The sequence below is a fragment of the Pseudorca crassidens genome, chromosome 21, assembly GCF_039906515.1.
Source record: "Pseudorca crassidens isolate mPseCra1 chromosome 21, mPseCra1.hap1, whole genome shotgun sequence".
In the NCBI taxonomy this organism is placed as follows: Eukaryota; Metazoa; Chordata; class Mammalia; order Artiodactyla; family Delphinidae; genus Pseudorca; species Pseudorca crassidens.
The window spans coordinates 26,696,952-26,716,833 of NC_090316.1; the positions used below are offsets into that span (position 1 = coordinate 26,696,952).

Here is a 19,882-nt window from a genome sequence, read left to right on the forward strand (position 1 = left end):
CGTCACCCCCCAGCTGGGCGGACCCGTCGTCCTGCTGCCTCTCAAGGCAGAGACTGAGAGTCACTTGGCAGGACGCCTTCTTTGGTGTCCACAGTAGGGGAACCTGTGCGTGCGTCTGTGTGCCTGCGTGTATGTGCAGGGCTGCAGGCATGCATGTGTGTAGGCATGTGTGTGTGCACGGCTGCAGGCGTGCATGTGTGTATGCAAGTGTGTGCGCAGCTGCAGGCGTGCATGTGTGTATGCAAGTGTGTGCGCGGCTGCAGGCGTGCATGTGTGTATGTAAGTGTGTGCATGGCTGCAGGTGTGCATGTGTGTATGCGCGTGTGCACCCCTACAGGTCTGCATGCATGTCTGTGTGTGTGCAAGCATGTGTGTTTCTCAGTGTGGGTTGTGCGGGGGGCATCGGTGATGTTTGTTGAGACTAAAGTACGTGGTTCTGCCTCTCGTAGGTGGGATTCTGTTCTTTTCTGCCCTGGTGGCTGGGAGCCGTGCCTGTCCCCTCTGTGTGCTCCCCCCTCCCCTTCCTGGGTGACCCTCCCTGCCTTCTTGTCACCCACGGGAAGCCTAATCCTCCTTGTGATCAGGATTTATGGTGTCCCTGGATCCTTTCCCATTAACCCCTCTCCCCAGAGTACTTTGATTTTCTGCCCGTCCACAGGTCACGGCACCCAAATAAACGGTAACCAGCCTGGCCTCCTGCACCATCTCTTCTGGAATTTTCTTCTCACTTCACAGAATTCTGGATGCATGTTCGGTGGTTAGTATGTATAGTTCTGACCCATAGTAAGCAGCCATTAAGTTGTAATTATTATGAATACATCTTTATTAATGAAGCTGTTTAAGAAAATAATCTAGCAAAGGGCATCTACAAGAGGAAATAATTTGACAACGAGTCTTATAATCTTGATTTCTAGATGCATATTATCACCCTGGGGCCAACCCTTCCTCCTTGGAGAGAAGTGAATGGAGAATGAGGGCATCCACAGCTGCAAGAACGGTGAAGTGCAGCTGGAGTCTTGTGTCCAGGGGTTGTTAGGGTTATAAATTCAGACTGTCCAGAAAGGGAGAAGCACACAGGGCAGAAAGAGACAAGAGGGTGTGTGGCAGCAAGTCCGGGGCCTGTTGGGGCTCTAGATGCTCTGAAGGGCGTGAGGGGGGTGAGGAGAGGCCGGAGAAGGGCAGAGAAAAGTGGCCATTCGAGCAGTGCTGGGGGGCGGGGGGGGTCTAAGAGGGCAGAGGCTGGCCGGCGGGCGACAGGCTCGTGGCCCTGGCTCACGGGCTGCTGTCCGGGCTGTGTGGGGTGTTCAGGCCCCGAGATTCTGGAATCGTGCCAGAGGGTGCGGCCCTGTGCAGTGACCGTGGCCCGAGAGGGTGGAGGTGGCCCGCCCTGCCTGGAAGCTTCGCGGGCACTGCTGGGAGCCCGGGGGCCCAGGACCACCTGCTCTGCCCCGACCCCCAGGAGGGAAGGGCCAGCGGGAGAGGCGTGTCTTCCTGTTCCCGCACCGTCCACGCCGCGGCCACGGGGGTGGCCGTGTTCCTTCTGCCTCTGAGACCCCATCCGGTGCTGACCCCGCCTCAGGCCTTGCGTCCGTCGTCCCCCGATCCAGTGCCACTGGCTGCTTCCTGTCGCGCCCCTGATTCCACCATATTTGGGGTAAAATTCTAACATGAGAATATTTGAAGGTGCAAAGTTAATTATTTCCTTTCTCATACCCTCAAGATATATGAAACTTGCCTATGATGTTTTCACTCTAATTCATCTTAAGTCACCCAGAAAGGGCACTGATTGTCCTGCACTAATTTATGTCGACTCATCTTCCCTTTTTTTTTTTTTTTTTGCGGTACGTGGGCCTCTCACTGCTGTGGCCTCTCCCGTTGCGGAGCACAGGCTCCGGGTGTGCAGCCTCAGCGGCCATGGCTCACGGGCGCAGCTGCTCCGCGGCATGTGGGATCTTCCCGGACCGGGGCACGAACCCACGTCCCCTGCATCGGCAGGCAGACTCTCAACCACTGCGCCACCAGAGAAGCCCCATCTTCACTTTTTAAAGCCCCAGGTCCTTACTCAAGTCACTTGCAGTGGGAGTGGCCTGCCCCTAAGTAGACCGCAGCTGCCTGCAGTTGCTTTTTCCCTCTTATAATGCCTCAGAGTGAGACTTTTTGTGAAGTTGTATCAGTAGTGTAAGTCTGAGAAGGGAAAACCCTAGCTTTCCTCCGCACTCCCCATCATCCTCCCAAATTCTCATTCCTTTCGGGCAGTAGCTGACCTCCAGGGAAGCCGTTTTTATGATCAGCTACGGGGCTGTTTCAGATCCTTTGCTGAGGAGGTGTCTTTGGATTGGGGATGCTCGTCACCTGCTACCTTCATCACACTTTTAACGTCTTCCTCGACTCTCGCCTTCTCTAAAGATCTTCCCTGAAATACAACCCAGACCCAAAGTCAGGCGCATCCCAGCTCACAGGAGGGTTGTCCTGTGTCCGTGGTCTTGAACTCCCAAATCACCTGTGGTTTCCGGGGTCCTGTGTACCCCTGTGGCCTAACCTTGTTTGTCGGGACATGATCCAATCCGGGAATCTTACCAACACTTATATTCATGTATCTGTGGGAAACCGCGTGCAGATTTCGTCCTGGTCTGTTAGTTCCTGCTGGGTTTTCCCTTCTAGTTCTTCCATTTTGAAGAAGAAAAAGAACGCTCTCTGTTGCTAATTTCCTTTGCATATGATCTTTGCCAAGAGCGTTTGGAAACCCCTTGGAAAACCGGGCGTGAGATGTTATCTTAGAACCGGAAGAAGACGCCAGGCAACATTTTCCTGGGCTAGAATGGTAGCTCACTCGATTGGTTACGAGTGCCAGATGCTCAGCCCACTGTGGTTTACAGATGTTCCGGGACTTGATGGGATCGCGTCGTTGGAAGCAGGATCTAAGGGCTCCAGTGGTGGCCTTGGGGTGTGGTTCTCTCTCCGGTTCTGACCCGGCTCCAGGCTGCTGTGCATCGCTCAGGCGGCCTTCTCCCCCGGGAGCCCGTGGCTGCTGCAGCCTCACCACCCCCATCACGTCTCGTCGCTCCAGGAAAACCGTACACTGACCTTTGGTCACTGAGAAGCGGGCACATCCTGACTAGTAGCTGGTAGCCATGGTCGGGTGTGGACTGCACTGACGGAGCAGGTCTGGGTTGTGTGCTCACCCTGGGAGCACGGCAGATTCCCTTGTGATTGGGGGTGTGGTTCCCTCTCCCTGCTCTTTACTCATTCCCCCTTTCCCTTCCTTAACATCCTTTCAGCCGTTGTCCTCTTTATTTCAAAAGCAGCTTCAAGCTCAAAAGGAAAAGAGCTTTGGTTACCCCATCACCAAAAGGCACAAGACCAGAGGCAGAGGCATTCGTGCTCTATAGGCAAAGATGACGCACAGACAGGAACCTGTTGTAACTTCTTCCCTGTACGTCGTTTTGTACTCCTCAGTGTTTCCTGTGGCACGGGCTGCAGTTTTAGTTGATCGATTTCATTTTCTTTCTCTTAGGCACTTTTTATGCAGAGAATTCGTGATTGATCAAACAGCTCTGCTTCCTGTAGCCATCGTTCAGTGAGACAGAAAGCTTCCCCGTTCAATTACAGTTTTATGCTCGTCACTCTTACCATTGGAAAGGTTCTATAAATTAGACAGCAATATGTAAAAGAAAAATATTAAATTATTATCTTTATGAAATGACCAGGGCACAAAAGAGCAAGGAATAATAAACACAGATACTTAGTACTGTGACTGTAATGATTTGGGATCGCATAAACCCTAGTGTCCCCGAGGATGGACAGTCTTGTTATGACTGTAACAGGCACAGGCTTGAACCCTGGATCTGCTGCCTTGGATGGAGAACCTCAAATAATTCTTGACTCAGAATTTCAGCAGCTTCTTCAGATGTTGGATCCTTCATGTGCTTCTTGTTTTGGGCGTTTTTACTTTCTTTTTTTAAACTTTTTACTTTATATTGGAGCATAGTTAATTAACAATGCTGTGTTAGTTTCAGGTGTACAGCAAGTGATTCAGTTATACATACACATGTATCTATTTCAGATTCTTTTCCCATTTAGCTTATTACAGAATATTCAGCAAGAATTCCCTGTGCTGTACAGCAGCTCCTTGTTGGTTATCTCTCTTAAATATAGTCATTTTTCCTTTCTTTGTGAGAGACGTTGGTTACTGTGGGTTTGCCCAGCGGGCCGGTAGCGCTAAGTATTTGTGTTCTCTCCCTAAACCCTAGACTCGCCTCTGCTGATGTTAGGGGAGATGTTCTCAATCTTATCCTCCCTCTCTCGCTGTCTCTGTTTCTGTCTCTCGTTTTATGCTTGTCAGAGCCCGAGGAACAGGGTAACAGCCATAATATATTTATCTGCTTCCCGCACAACCTCTGGTTGCTTTTACCCCGTAACCAAAAGGCAGTTTCTTAGCTTTCCCGTTTTACCTTTAGAGCTTGGGGCTGCTTTTGAAATAAGACAACAGTGGCTAAAAGGACTTTAAGGAAGGGACGGGGGGGATGAGTAAAGAGCAGAGGAGGGACCCACGGATGGGGGAGGGGCTGGGAGCTGCGCCTCGTTGTCACACGAGGTGGAGGGGACGGGGAGCTTCCCTGGGGTCAAGGGCATCGCTGAGGCTCCCTGCTCCTTGAGGTCAGGGACCCGAGTCGGGGTCCCGGCCAGGGCTCCTGTGGACATACCATGTCTCGCTCCCCTATCCCAACTTCTCCTGTCCAGTCGTGGGCGTGCTTCCCACCCTTGGTTGTCGTGAGTGTTGGAGAAGGTCACGTGCCTTCTGTGTTACAAGGTGGCACAGGGCCCCTGGGTGTCAGATGAATGGGATTGGCACACTGGACCCCTGCTGTTGCCATGACACGTGGATGGAGTGCCATGTGTGCGCCTGGTGGTGGGCAGGTGTGGGGTGAGCTCATGCACGGAGATCTCAACGGGAAGGGCCTGTGTGTGCCGGGCAGGTGAGGGGCGGTGGGTGCCCCCAAAGGAGGAGAGACCCCAGGCCTAGGGTGTGGGTGGGATTCATCCTCTCTGATGAGCAGGACATTCTCCTGGTCCTGCTGGGACCCCTGAGGGGGGCACGGGGAGGGCGCTTCCCCTCAGAGGGAATGGGTGCCCCCCCTTCCCAGGGGAAAACCATGGGGCTGCCCACCGGGACCCACAGGGAGGGGTGTGTGCACCTTTCCGGGTGGGATCTGATCGTGTCCTCCGCAGGGTGACTGACTGCTGAGAGGTGGGGTTTCTCAAAGTGCAGGCGTGTAGCTGTCCCAGGGCGGCCTAGGCGGACGACGCTCATGACCTTGTTGTAGACCCCTGCCCTTCCCTAAGCCTTCGAACCATGGACCAACAGTTTCTCTGTGACAGAAACACCTCGTTTACCCGGTAATGACATTTGTACTTAATACTTAGCTGCCTAGTACCTTTCAAATCTATCAGGATTTCTTCCTCAAAATTTATCTGTATTTTCTATATCATTGTGTGGGCCCATGGTCACTGCTTTACTGTGGAAATCCCCTTAAAAAGTGTGTCCCCAAAGTGTCTCCGGAAAGTGTTGTCAACAACTGCTTTCATTCAGCTTCTTCGTCACTGTTTGAAACTTTCCCATTAATTTTTTGACTTTTTCTTAGACCCTTTATTTTGGTCTAACTTTTTACTGCTAAGGAAATAACTGGCGTCTGTAACTTGCTGAGAGTAAGTCTATATTCATGCTCTCTCTCGGTCTCTCTGTCTCTGCATCTTTCTCTGTCTGTCTGTCTCTGCTTCTGTCTCTCTGTCTCTGCTTCTGCCTCTCTGTCTCTGCTTCTGTCTCTCTTGGTCTCTCTGCCTCTGTCTGTCTCTCTCTCTGTCTCTGTCCCTGTGTCTGTCTCTCTCTCCCCTTCCATCTGTCCGTCTGTCTCTGTCTTTCTGTTTCCCTGTCTCTCTGTCTGCCTATCTATCTCTGTCTGTCACTGTCTCTTTGGGTCTCTATGTCTCTCTGTGTTTCTCTGTGTGTGTCTCCCTCTGTGTGTGTCTCTGTCTCCCTCCCTCTGTCTGTCTGTCTGTCCATGTGTGTGTCTCTCTCTCCCCCTCCATTTGTCCATCTGTCTCTGTCTCTCTGTTTCCCTGTCTCTCTGTCTGCCTATCTATCTCCCTCTGTCACTGTCTCTTTATGTCTCTCTGTCTCCCTGTGTTTCTCTCTGTGTGTCTCTGCCTCCCTATGTCTGTCTGTCTGTCCATGTGTCTCTCTCTCTCTCTCTCTTTCCCTCTGTCCGTCCATCGTCTCTCTCACAGCAGTGCGGCTTGTCTCATCAGCTCAGACGTGTTCTCAGTCTCTCTTACACAGCGTGATCCTGTGTAGTTTAAGTGGTTCCTTGGTGGTGTAGCATTGGGAAGGAACATGGGATTACAGATACAATTTCTTCATTATGTTGCGAGTTGGAGTGTGTCCACCCCTGTGAGTTAAGGGGCCTGAAATCAATAGAACTCATAGTCCCCTCAGAGGATGTCTGTCTTGTCCTCAGACGCCCCCCGAGGGCACAGCCCGAGCGCGTGTGTGGGGGTGTCTGCACGACGGTCACCGTTCGTCCTCCGCAATCGCCGGCACGGAAGCTCTGCTCTGTTGTCTGGCTGACCCGCCGGCGAGACCACTGTGCGCAGCACCCTGTGTCTGTGGTTGGTGACGCCCCATCCGGGGCCTCCGCTCTGGGCCTGGAGCTACAGCTGAGGTTTGTGCCCAGATGCCTCCTCTGGGTGGGGGTCAGTCCTGCGGAAAAATCGGGGTTTAATTTGATCCGCTGTCAAGCCCTTTAAATGCGTCTACCCATGATCGTGCGGCGTCTCTGAGCACCGGCTCGCCTTCTGCGGGACGTCGGGGCTTCAGTGCTGCTCTGCTGTGTCCACCTCTGGCGGCTGTCTTTTTTTTTTTTTTTTTTCTTTTTTTTGCATTACGTGGGTCTCTCACTGTTGTGGCCTCTCCCGTTGCGGAGCAGACGCTCCGGACGCGCAGGCTCAGCGGCCATGGCTCACGGGCCTAGCCGCTCCGCGGCATGTGGGATCCTCCCGGACCGGGGCACGAACCCGTGTCCCCTGCATCGGCAGGCCGACTCTCAACCACTGCGCCACCAGGGAAGCCCTGGCCGCTGTCTTTTAGTTCCTCCAATATCACTGATTCTTGTAATGCTTGATAAGTTAATACTGTCCAAAATGCATTTTGTACTGAAATGCTGTTTATTATCTTTTTAGTCATTAATTAAAATATGAAGCAGAATGTAGAGTACAGATCTGGTACACACCATTACACATCTTATGCAAATGGCAGTACAGTGATTATAAAACAATTGCAAATATGAAGTTGTAAGTGCCTAATGCGCCGATAATTGGATTTCACACTTAGTTCTTTGCTGTCTATTGTTCTTGAAATACATTCTGTAAATGAAGCTTCATTACGCTGTAAACTGTTTTTCTATAATCCTTATTTACGACATATGCCACATGACAATCTTCTATACCCTTTGTTTATTAAACATATTTATTACTATTTTTTAAACATCTTTATTGGAGTATAATTGCTTTATATTGTTGTGTTAGTTGCTGCTGTATAACAAAGTGAATCAGTTATACATTTACATATATCCCCATATCTCCTCCCTCTTGAGTCTCCCTCCCACCCTCCCTATCCCACCCCTCTAGGTGGTCACAAAGCACCGAGCTGATCTCCCTGTGCTATGTGGCTGCTTCCCACTAGCTATCTGTTTTACATTTGGTAGTGTATATATGTGCATGCCACTCTCACACTTCGTCCCAGCTTACCCTTCCCCCACCCCATGTCCTCAAGTCCATTCTATACATCTGCGTCTTTATTCCTATCCTACTCCTAGATTCTTCAGAACGATTTTTTTTTTAGATTCCATATATATGTGTTAGCATATGGTATTTGTTTTTCTCTTTCTGACTTAATTAACTCTGTATGACAGACTCTAGGTCCATCCACCTCACTACACATAACTCAATTTCATTTCTTTTTATGGTTGAGTAATATTCCATTGTATATATGTGCCACATCTTCTTTATCCATTCATCTGTCGATGGACACTTAGGTTGCGTCCATGTCCTGGCTATTGTAAGTAGTCCTGCAATGAGCATTGTGGTACATGACTCTTTTTGAATTATGGTTTTCTCAAGGTATATGCCCAGTAGTGGGATTGCTGGGTCATATGGTAGTTCTATTTGTAGTTTTTTGATTTTTTTTTTTGTGTGTGTGGTATGCGGGCCTCTCACTGTCGTGGCCTCTCCCGTTGCAGAGCACAGGCTCCGGACGCGCAGGCTTAGTGGCCATGGCTCACGGGCCCAGCCGCGCTGCGAAATGTGGGATCCTCCCGGACCGGGGCACGAACCCGTGTCCCCTGCATCGGCAGGCGGACTCTCAACCACTGCGCCACCATGGAAGCCCTATTTGTAGTTTTTTAAGGAACCTCCATACTGTTCTCCATAGTGGCTGTATCAATTTACCTTCCCACCAACAGTGCAAGAGGGTTCCCTTTTCTCCACACCCTCTCCAGCATTTATTGTTTGTAGATTTTTTGATGATGGCCATTCTGACTGGTGTGAGGTGATACCTCATTGTAGATTTGATTTGCATTTCTCTAATGATTAGTTATGTTGAGCATCCTTTCATGTGTTTGTTGGTAATCCGTATATCTTCTTTGGAGAAATGTCTGTTTAGGTCTTTTGACCACTTTTGGATTGGGTTTTTTTTTTTTGGTATTGAGCTGCATGAGCTGCTTGTAAATTTTGGAGATGAATCCTTTGTCAGTTGCTTCATTTGCAAATATTTTCTCCCATTCTGAGGGTTGTCTTTTCATCTTGTTTATGTTTTCCTTTGCTATGCAAAAGATTTTAAGTTCATTAGGTCCCATTTGTTTATTTTTGTTTCTATTTCTCTAGGAGGTGGGTCAAAAAGGCTCTTGCTGTGATTTATGTCATAGAGTGTTCTGCCTATGTTTTTGTCTAAGAGTTTTATAGTGTCTGGCCTTACATTTAGGTCTTTAATCCATTTTGAGTTTATTTTTGTGTGTGGTGTTATGGAGTGTTCTAATTTCTTTCTTTTACATGTAGCTGTCCGGTTTTCCCAGCACCACTTAGTGAAGAGGTTGTCTTTTCTCCATTGTATATTCTTGCCTCCTTTATCAAAGATAAGGTGACCATAGGTGTGTGGGTCTATCTCTGGGCTTTCTATCCTGTTCCATTGATCTATATTTCTGTTTTTGTGCCAGCACCATACTGTCTTGATTACTGTAGCTTAGTAGTATCATCTGAAGTCTGGGAGCCTGATTCCTCCAGCTCTGTTTTTCTTTCTCAAGATTGCTTTGGCTATTCGGGGTCTTTTGTGTTTCCATACAAATGGTGAAATTTTTTGTTCTAGTTCTGTGAAAAATGACATTGGTAGTTTGATAGGGATTGTACTGAATCTGTAGATTGCTTTGGGTAGTATAGTCATTTTCACAGTGTTGATTCTTCCAATCCAAGGACATGGTATATCTCTCCATGTGTTTGTATTGTCTTTAATTTCTTTCATCAGTGTCTTATAGTTTTCGGCATACAGGTCTTTTGTCTCCTTACGTAGGTTTATTCCTAGGTATTTTATTCTTTTTGTTGCAATGGTAAATGGGAGTGTTTCCTTAATTTCCCTTTCAGATTTTTCATCATTAGTGCATAAGAATGCAAGAGATTTCTGTACATTAATTTTGTATCCTGCTACTTTACCAAATTCATTGATTAGCTCTAGTAGTTTTCTGGTAGCATCTTTAGGATTCTCTATGTATAGTATCATGTCATCTTTAGAAAGTGACAGCTTTACTTCTTCTTTTCCGATTTGGATTCCTTTTATTTCTTTTTCTTCCCTGATTGCTGTGGCTAAAACTTACAAAACTATGTTGAATAATAGTGGCGAGAGTGGACATGCTTGTCTTGTTCCTGATCTTAGAGGAAATGCTTTCAGTTTTTCACCATTGAGAATGATGTTGGCTGTGGGTTTGTCATATATAGCCTTTATTATGTTGAGGTAGGTTCCCTCTATGCCTACTTTCTGGAGAGTTTTTATCATAAATGGGTGTTGAATTTTGTCCAAAGCTTTTTCTGCATCTATTGAGACGTGTTTATTTCTTAAAGCTTTAATAGATGATCTTGTTCCCTAAACATGGGCACTCGCCTCTGATGTGATGCTTGGACGAAACATGATAAGTTCTGTTCAGAAATGATAATATATTGAGTGAATTATTTTCGCCTCATTGTGATACTTAGAATACATCTCTGGGAACAGGCTCTGCTTTCTTCCCTTGTCTGTGGATATGGAGAAGGCAGTTAATTCAAGTTTGTTGGAAAATGGGGAGGATGTTGGCTTTGGCTGCAGGGACCAAGTGAGGAATGATTGATATCTGTGTATCGTATCAGGGACAAAATGAGAAAAGTAGAACACACGTGTCATTGCTGTGTTCGGTTGTGCTTTACCATAACCTCTTCTTAGCTACCATAGAAGGTATTCTTATTTCAGTACTATCTTGAATCAAGATTACCTTGGGACTTCCCTGGTGGTCCAGTGGTTAGCACTCTGCCCTTCCACTGTAGGGGGAGCAGGTTCAATCCCTGGTGGGGGAACTAAGATCCCACAAGCCACCAATAAAAAAAAGAGATTGCCTTTTAACCAACTAAACAGAACTTGAAATTTCTACATTTTCTCATCTGATTATTATTATTATTATTTTAAAATTTATTTATTTATTTTGGCTGTGCTCGGACTTAGTTGCGGCACACAGGATCCTTGTTGCAGCATGTGAACTCTTAGTTGCAGCATGCATGTGGGATCTAGTTCCATGACCAGGGATGGAACCTGGGCCCTCTGCACTGGGAATGCAGAGTCCTACCCACTGGACACCAGGGAAGTCCCCTTCTCATCTTATTAAAGTATCAAGAGAGCAAACATACATGATCTGCAGTTCCTGTTATCACATGCATAGCACAGTGGTTTATATTCCTTTTTAGAGGGTAAAAAAACCTGAGACATTTTAGGATGGCCAGTTGAAATAATTATGGATATCATAAATTAGGTAGAGAATATTTGGTATAATGTTTATACTTGTGTGCGTATGATATAATTAAGAAAATGTTATTTTGTGATTTGGAAAGTAGGTTCCTATAATTTCATCTGTTTCTATTAGGGAAAATACTTTTTGTAAAATATAAATATGAACCACGGTCTGCTTTCTGTTCTTGAAGCGTGCGCGCGTGTGTGTGTTACGTTTCTTAAATCCTATTCCTTTTAGCACCAAGGAATAAAAATGGAAAGTTAAGTTTATATGAAAATTACACGGTGTCGTTTACAGGAGGTTTAGGGCCTAAAAGCCCACAGATGCTGCTGATCGGATCTTCCTTGCGGCCTGCTCTGCCGACCCGAACATTTTCCCTCTGCAACCCGGGCCCAGTGGGTTGGGGGGGGGCACATTCTCACACCCCCAGCTGTGAACACTCATAAGAGCCTGGGACGCTGAGACTCCTCCTTGCCTCACCAAGTGTGGGGCCCACACTTTTCCAGCTAATCAGTCTCGGGATGGCTGTCATCCTTCTCAGTGGCAGCCTGCCTGTCCACTTTCTGGAGCCCAGAAGCCGGACTCAGGCTGCTTGGACTGTGGAAGGATGAGGGTGAGTAGATGGTAAAATCTAGGCCATTTGAAGGCAATCGTCACTTGACAGGCAAAACACGCTGAGTTATAAATGGTGACCTCCTGAAGGAGAAACCAGAAGAGAACTTAGAAAAAGCCCTCATATGTCTTTGAAGGGAGATTTCCCATTTCATCTGCAAAGCAGGAGCAGATGCCATGAAAAAGGAAGAATTTTAGAGTAGAATTTAGTTTCGTTTCCCCTTAAAATCAGTAGAGGCAGTGAAAAGCAGGGTGGATGGGTTCGTACAGCCAAAGTACGTTACTGGCCCCAGAGACCACTCCTGTGTTATCGCTGAGCTCTTAAGATGTTTCTGTTGAAGTTCTGAGGACTTTACATGAGTAATAAGGACTTAGCCCTTATAACTGCCTCATGGGGTAAGTCCTGTTATCAGCAGCTACCGATTAGGAGACGGGCATGCAGAGGATGTGTTACTGGTAAAGAGAGGCTCCTGGGTTCAAACCTTTGCTTCAGATCCTGTGTTTTTAACCAATATGCCATGTGGAACACCTGTAAAGCAAGAATGGGTCATTATATAAAAGCACCAAGTAGAAATATTATAACAATGATAGCCCTTGAGATGAAAACTCAGTAGTCACAGGTCAAGCATAGCTGAAAAACAATTCAGTGCACTAGAAGATCAAGCTGAAGGAATTCCCTAGAATTAAGCACAAAAAAGGTAAAGAGAGAACATGAGGAAGCACAGTTAATGTTGCAGTACTTGGATCCAAAAGGCAAAAATGCTAAAGAAGGGAATTATAAAAAAAAAAAGGTGGTTAATCAGTATTTGTGATCAAAGGGCTGTTAATTCCCCAAATGGAGGAAAACGGTCTTCAGATTGAAAAATGGAACCACCTGCGAGGCTGGAATAAAGGCAAAGAAAAACCATCATTGTGAAACATGACACACTCCAGAGTCAAGACAGGATCCTGAGAGACTTGGTCTAGGAAATAGAACTTGCGTACTGATTGACAAGAAATGTCTCAACAGGAACAATAGGTGCCTGGAGATATCTGTTGAATTTCTTGAATTCTATACTTAGTCGAACTGTCATTCAATATTGAAGGTGAAATAGAGATGTTTTCAGACATACAAGGACTTGGACATTTGACCCCACAGAGACCATGTTGAAAGAAAAACAGGAGCATGTTTTTGAGGATGAGGAAAAATTAACCCAGAAAGATGTGAGCAAAAATACCAAAGACACATTTATGAGTATTGATTTTAGAATGAGGAATACATTTTCTCTTTGTTTGATAAGCAACCATACTTGGAATCCACATAACGGTAATATCAGAGCAGATGTGGTATGGGGGAGGGAAGTCTACACTTGGGAAAGTGAGAGCGTAGCGCTGAAGTCCTTGTTTTGTTCAAGAGGATGTTAGAGATACTGGTTAATTGATGGCTTTGCTAGAAAAACATATATAATTGCATATGTTAAAACGTTTAAGGGAGAAATAAAATATATAGGTACAAAGAAAGTACAATGAAAATCCTATACAACAGAGGTCCCCAACCCCCTGGCCACGGACCAGTAGCGGAACCGGGCTGCACAGCAGGAGGGGAGCGGCAGGTGAGCGAGCGAAGCTTCATCTGTATTTACAGTCTCTCCCCATCACTCACATGACCGCCTGAGCTCCACCTCCTGTCAGATCAGCAGCAGCATTAGATTCTCACAGGAGCTCGAACCCTGCTGTGAAGTGCACATGCGAGAGATCTAGGTTGCATGCTCCTTATGGGAATCTAATTCCTGATGATCTGAGGTGGAGCTGAGGCAGTGATGCTGGTGCTGGGAAGCAGCTGCAAATACAGATTACCATTAGCAGAGAGGTTTGACTGCACAGAGACCATAATAAATCAATTGCTTGCAGACTCATATCAAAACCCTATCAGTGAGTGGCAAGGGAAAACAAGCTCAGGGCCCCCACTGATTCTGCATTATGGTGAGTTGTAAAATTATTTCATTATCTATTACAATGTAATAATAATAGAAATAAAGTGCACAATAAATGTAATGTGCTTGAATCATCCGGAAACCATCACATCCCCACCCCGGCTGTGGAAAAATTGTCTTCTACGAAACTGGTCCCTGGTGCCAAAAAGGTTGGGGATGTAAGATAGTATATATCCTCTGCTATATAAGATAGTGAAATGTACAACGAAAAACATTAAATTAAACATGAACTATCAGGACAAAATAAGTTCCAGTTTATCAGTAATCACAATAAATGTAAATGGGCAAAACTCAAACATTAAAAACAGGGAGTTTCCTGGTGGCCTAGTGCTTAGGATTCTGGGCTTTCACTGCTGTGGCCTGGGTTCAATCCCTGGTTGGGGAACTGAGATCCCGCAAGCTGTGTGGCGTGGCCAAAAAAAAAAAAAAGATTAAAAATGGACTCTCAGGTTGGATTAAATACAATACAGAGTTCTGTGATGTTTACAAGAACATGCAAAAAATGTACTGAGAATAAACTTGGGGCAAGATTAATAAAGAAAATAAAGAGGAAATTCAAGAATATAAAGAATTCGAGATGGAAAATGTGATAGAATCACAAATAATAAAGTTAAAAGAAAATCATATGATAATCTGTAGACATTTTTGCTGAGAAGTTGGAAAATCAAGATGAAATTGTTGGTTTTCTTGGTGAATATAAATGCCATAAGTTGACTCAACAAAGGTTATTAAATGTGACTGGAACAGTAGCCATGGGAAAATTAAAATTTTTTCATAAATGTGCTTTTATGAAAGGCACTGGCTCAGTTTCATAGGTAAATTCTACAGAAACTTTTTGGAATTGATAATTCTATGTTATCTAAACTATTTCAGAGAAATAAGCATCACTCTTTTATAATGAATTATAAATAATTTATTTATAATGAATAACCCCATAATGTAGTAATGGATCAGAAAAAGGCTAATTTCACTTAAGAGTGTAAATGTAAATTTCATAAACAGCACATTGAATTAACTGTATATTAAATAAGACCAAGTAGGCTCTGTTCCATAAATTTAAGATTATTTCAATAATAGAATCTCTATTGTGGGAATGAATAAGATGAACATGTTAAAAAAGAAAAAATACATACAGTTGTATCACTAGATACTGAAAGACCTTGAAACAATACAGTAGCCATTTATGATAAATTCTAAGTGAAAGAGCATTGGCAGGAACCTTTCTCAACAGGGGTAAGAATATAATCAGAAACCACAGCAAGCATGGTAGTCATGGAGGAAATACTAAAATATGGAACAAAGTAACAATGTCAGAATGATCACTATTAGTCCATATTATTCTGGGGTCTCTAGTTAAGGTTATATGGGAAAATAAAGGAGATAAAGTATTGGAAATCAAGACTTAATTTCAGTGAAAAATGGAAGATATTATCCAAAATCTGCTAGATCAGTAGGAACATTGATTATATAGGTCACATAAAAAACTAATAAATAAAAATCCTTATAGTGCACACCATAAAATAATTTTGTTTTTGAGGTCCACTCTCAAAAACGTCAAACCCTACCAAATACCTTGGGATAAAACAGGAATGGATGAGGGCTATAGGGGAAAAAGTGATAAAATGCTTGGAAAGGACATAAGACATTACCAAGTGCTTGGTATAGGGAGACACTGTAGTGGGAAACTCAGTACTGAAACACATCACTTCCCTTCAGGTGTGCATGTGTGTGCATGTGTGTACATACATGTGCTCTCGTACGCTGTAATGTTAGTCAGAATCCTGTTTGGAAGGGCAATAAAGGTGGGGAGAGAGGAGTTAATTAAGGGATAATAAAATTAACTAGAAGAATCAATTCACAAGATTGTCCAAAAAAGAGTTTTAAAGAAAAATCTGAATGGTGGGAGTTCTGGTCTACTGGAGAGAAAAATCTCATTCTAATGCTACAGAAGGTAGACAGATCTGCAGAACAAACTTCTCTATTTAAGTGGCATTTTCAAGTTGGTGGAGAAAATATGGATTATTTGGCCAATTTGTTGTGGTAACTGGTTGCCATTGGAGAGAAAAAAATTAATTTCTATTTCACAACTCAAAAAAGTTTCAAATACATTTTAAAAAGTTCCAGTCATTAAAAATAGTTATAGACGGGCTAAAAGAAAAGTTAATAGAAAATATCTCTTAAATTGTGGAATTGGGAAGATCTTTCTAATCACAGAAACGGTTAAGGAAAGGATTGATATATTTGGACACATAAATAATGTTAAACCCATGTAAATTGTTGCAAGATACCATTGATGAAGTTAACACATGAATGACAATGAAATAAAACGTTTGTAACCTACAGAGCAGAAGTATAAAATTCTGGAATTTATAAAGAGATACTTGTTTGGTAATTAAAAATTTATCACCCCAAAGAAGTAGGCTAATCTATGGAACAGACAACTTATACAGAAATACATTTGATCAATAGTCATATTAAAAGGCCCTGAAACTCAATGAAAACAATGAGAAACTTTCTTTTCAACAGAGGCAAAAACAAACAAAATTGATACTATGTGATGGGTAAATAGGTACAAATGTTTGGGCAGTGTTTGGGGCTAATAATGTGGATATCCTTTGACCCAGTAATTCTACTCATAGAAACCTATTCTGCATAAACTCACTGAGAGCAATCAAAAATATATACGGAATTGTTACCAGTTGGAGGAAATTGGAAACAACACAAATGCGTCACAGTAAGGGATTTGTAGGGCCAGTTGTGAGTCTTCAAGGCAAGAAAAAGATAATTAAGTACAGGCACAGCTCTGAGATACTGTGGGTTCCAGTCCAGGCCACCGCCATAAAGCAAGTCATGCAAAGTTGTTGGTTTCCCAGTGCATATAAAAGTTATGCTCACACTATACTGTAGTCTATTAAGTGGGCAATAGCATTGTGCCTAAAAAAAACAATGTACTTACCTTAATTAAAAAGTACTTTATTACTAAGAAACGCTAACCATCATGTGAGCCTTTAGTGAATTGTAATCTTTTGCTGGAGGAGGGTCGTGGCTTGACGTTGAGGCTGCTGACGGATCGGGGTGGTGGTTGCTGAAGGCTGGGGTGGCAGTTTCTTAAGACAACACTGAAGTTGGCTGCACTGATTGACCCTTTCAGGAAGGATTTCTCTGTAGCAGGTGATGCTGTTTAATAGCATTTTACCCACAGAACTTCTTTCAAAATTGCAGCCAATAAACAAGGTCCTAGTGTATAGCACAGGGAACTACATTCAATATCCTGTAAGAAACGGTAATGGAAAAGAATATGAAGAAGAATTTTTTAAAAAGCAACATTAAAAAAATGTAGAGTCAATATTCTCAAACCCTGCTGCTGCTTTATCGTTTCTGTAATATTCTAAATCCTCTGTTGTCATTTCAACAACCTTCACAGCATCTTCACCAGGAGTAGATTCCCTCTCAAGAAGCTACTTTCTTTGCTCATCCATAAGAAGCAACTCCTCATTTTTCAAGTTTCATCACAAGATTGCAGCAATTCAGTCACATCTTCAAGCTCCGCTTCTGATTCTAGTTCTCTTGTGTTTCCACCACATCTGCAGTTCCTTCCTCCCCTGAAGCCTTGAACCCCTGAAAGTCATCCCTGAGGGATGGAACCAACTTCTTCCAAACTCCTGTCAATGTTGATATGTTGACCTCTTCCCATGAACCACGGATGTTCTTAATGGCACCCAGAATTGAGACTCCTTTCCAGAAGGTTTTCAATTGACTTTATTCGATTGCCCAGACCCATCAGAGGAATAACTGTCTATGGTAGCTATTGGTAGCTACAGCCTTATGAAATATATTTCTTAAATAATAAGACTTGAAAGTAGGAATTACTCCTTGATCTGTGGGCTGCAGAATGGAGATTGCATTAGCAGGCCTGAAAGCATTAATCTCATTGCACATCTCCATCAGAGCTCTTGGGTGACCAGGTGCCTTGTCAATGAGCAGTAATATTTTGAAAGCATCTTTTTCTGAGCAGTAGGTCTCAATAGTGGGCTGAAAATATTCAGTAAACCATGTTATAAACAGATGTGCTGTCATCCAGGCTTTGTTGTTCCACTTATACAGCACAGGCAGAGTAGATTTAGCATAATTTTTAAGAGCCCTAGGAGTCTCGGAATGGTAAATGATCGTTGGCTTTCACTTAAGGTCACCAGCTGCATTTGCCCCTAACAAGAGGGTCAGTCTGTCCTTTGAGGCTTTGAAGCCGGGCATTGACTTCTCCTCTCTCGCTATGAAAGTCCTAGATGGTATATTCTTCCAAGAGAAGCCTGTTTCATCCACACTGAAAATCACTAATTATCTTAGCTAGGTCTTCTGGATGACTTGCTGCAGCTTCTACATCGGCACCTACTGCTTCACCTTATACTGTTATGTCATACAGACGGCTTCTTTCCTTAAACCTCATGAACCAACCTCTGCTAGCTTCAGACTTTTCTTCTGCGGCTTCCTCATCTCTCTCAGCCTTCACAGAATTGAAGAGAGTTGGGGCCTTGATCTGGATGAGGCTTTGGCTTAGGGGAATGTGTGGCTGATTTGATCTTCTAACCAGACACTGAAACGTTCTCCAAATCAGCAATAAGGCTGTTTTGCTTTCTTTTTTTTTTTTTTGCGGTATGTGGGCTTCTCACTGTTGTGGCCTCTCCCGTTGCGGAGCACAGGCTCCGGATGCGCAGGCTCAGCGGCCATGGCTCACGGGCCCAGCCGCTCCGCAGCATGTGAGATCTTCCCGGACCGGGGCACGAACCCGCGTCCCCTGCATCGGCAGGCGGACCCTCAACCACTGCGCCACCAGGGAAGCCCTGTTTTGCTTTCTTATCATTTGTGTGTTCACTGGAGGAGCACTTTCAATTTCCTTCAAGAACTTTTCCTTTGCACTCACAACTTGGCTGACGGGTGCAAGAGGCCCAGCTTTCAGCCTGTCTCAGCTTTTGACATGCCTTCCTCACTACGCTTAATCATTTCTAGCTTTTGACTTAAAGTGAGAGACGTGCACCTCTTCCTTTCACTTGAACACTTAGAAGCCCTTGTAGGGTTATTATCTGGCTTAGTTTCGATACTGTTGTATCTCAGGGAGGCTGAGGAGAGGGAGAGATGGGGAATGGCCGGTGGAGCAATCAGAACACACACAACGTTTAACGATTCAGTTCCCGTCTTACACGGGCGAGGTTCGTGATGCCCAAAACAGTTACAATAGTAACATCAAAGATCACCGATCACAGATCACCGTAACAAATCCAATACTAATGAAAAAGTTTGAAATAGTGAGAGTTACCAAAATGTGACTTAGACACATGAAGCAAGTAAAGGCTGTTGGAAAAATGACACAACAGACTTGCTTTATGCAGGGTTGTTACAGACCTTCAGTTTGTAAAAATCACAGTATCTGTGAAATGCAGTAAAGTTCATTAAAAGGAGGCGTGCCTAACTGTGTGCTGACATGGAGAGATCTTGGTGATACAGTAAGTGAATTAGTCCAGCAGATGAGCCGGATGTCAATTCTGGGAGGGTCGGGCATTTTAACCTTCAATAACTTGGAACTAATATACAGTTTAGATTGATAGTCACAACACATGTGTGTTAACTGGTTACCGGAGACCAAGAGTGGATATCCAGTTTGTGTATTGTAATCAGTGCTTGTGGCAGGTGCTTGCTACAGTAAGAAATGGCTCATTTTCTCAACTTTTTAGGATCGTACCTTTGAAAGTAAGTACATGACGTTTAGTAGCATGTGATCAGACTGGTGGTTGGTCAGAGCTTTTGCTGACAAAACAGGATTTTCAGAAGATGGGGTACAGCATGCAGCTCTTCCGGATTCGTGGAAATTAATCTGATGTGACCACGGTGTTTCAGGGCCATGTGAAGTGTTTTGTGGGTGAGCGTTTGTGTTCCTACAAGCTCAGTATGAATAAAGCACAGCACACTTTCCAGTGTGATGTTATAAACAAGTCTTCTCAAAAAAATGCATGTTCCTCTTTCATCTGGTTCATTTTGGGGGAAACAGTGATTTCGTGTATCAGTATGCGATGAAAAAAGGGCAGAGGCTTTATAATTTATCAAGGTATATGAACTAGCACCTCTTTTTAAATAATGCTGTGTTTGAGTTTATCTGGGGATAGCACGTTTTTTTCGTGGAAAGAAAATGATCGATTATTAATATTCCCTGGGACTGTTCTTTTGTTTCTT

The 19,882-nt window shown here is 44.4% G+C and overlaps 1 protein-coding gene across 2 annotated transcripts in view; it reads left to right on the forward strand.

Annotated features, from left to right (window-relative positions):
- The window catches only part of DLGAP2 (DLG associated protein 2), a 715,150-nt gene that overhangs the window by 72,266 nt on the left and 623,002 nt on the right, over positions 1–19,882 (forward strand). The gene's annotated exons all lie outside the window — the stretch shown is intronic.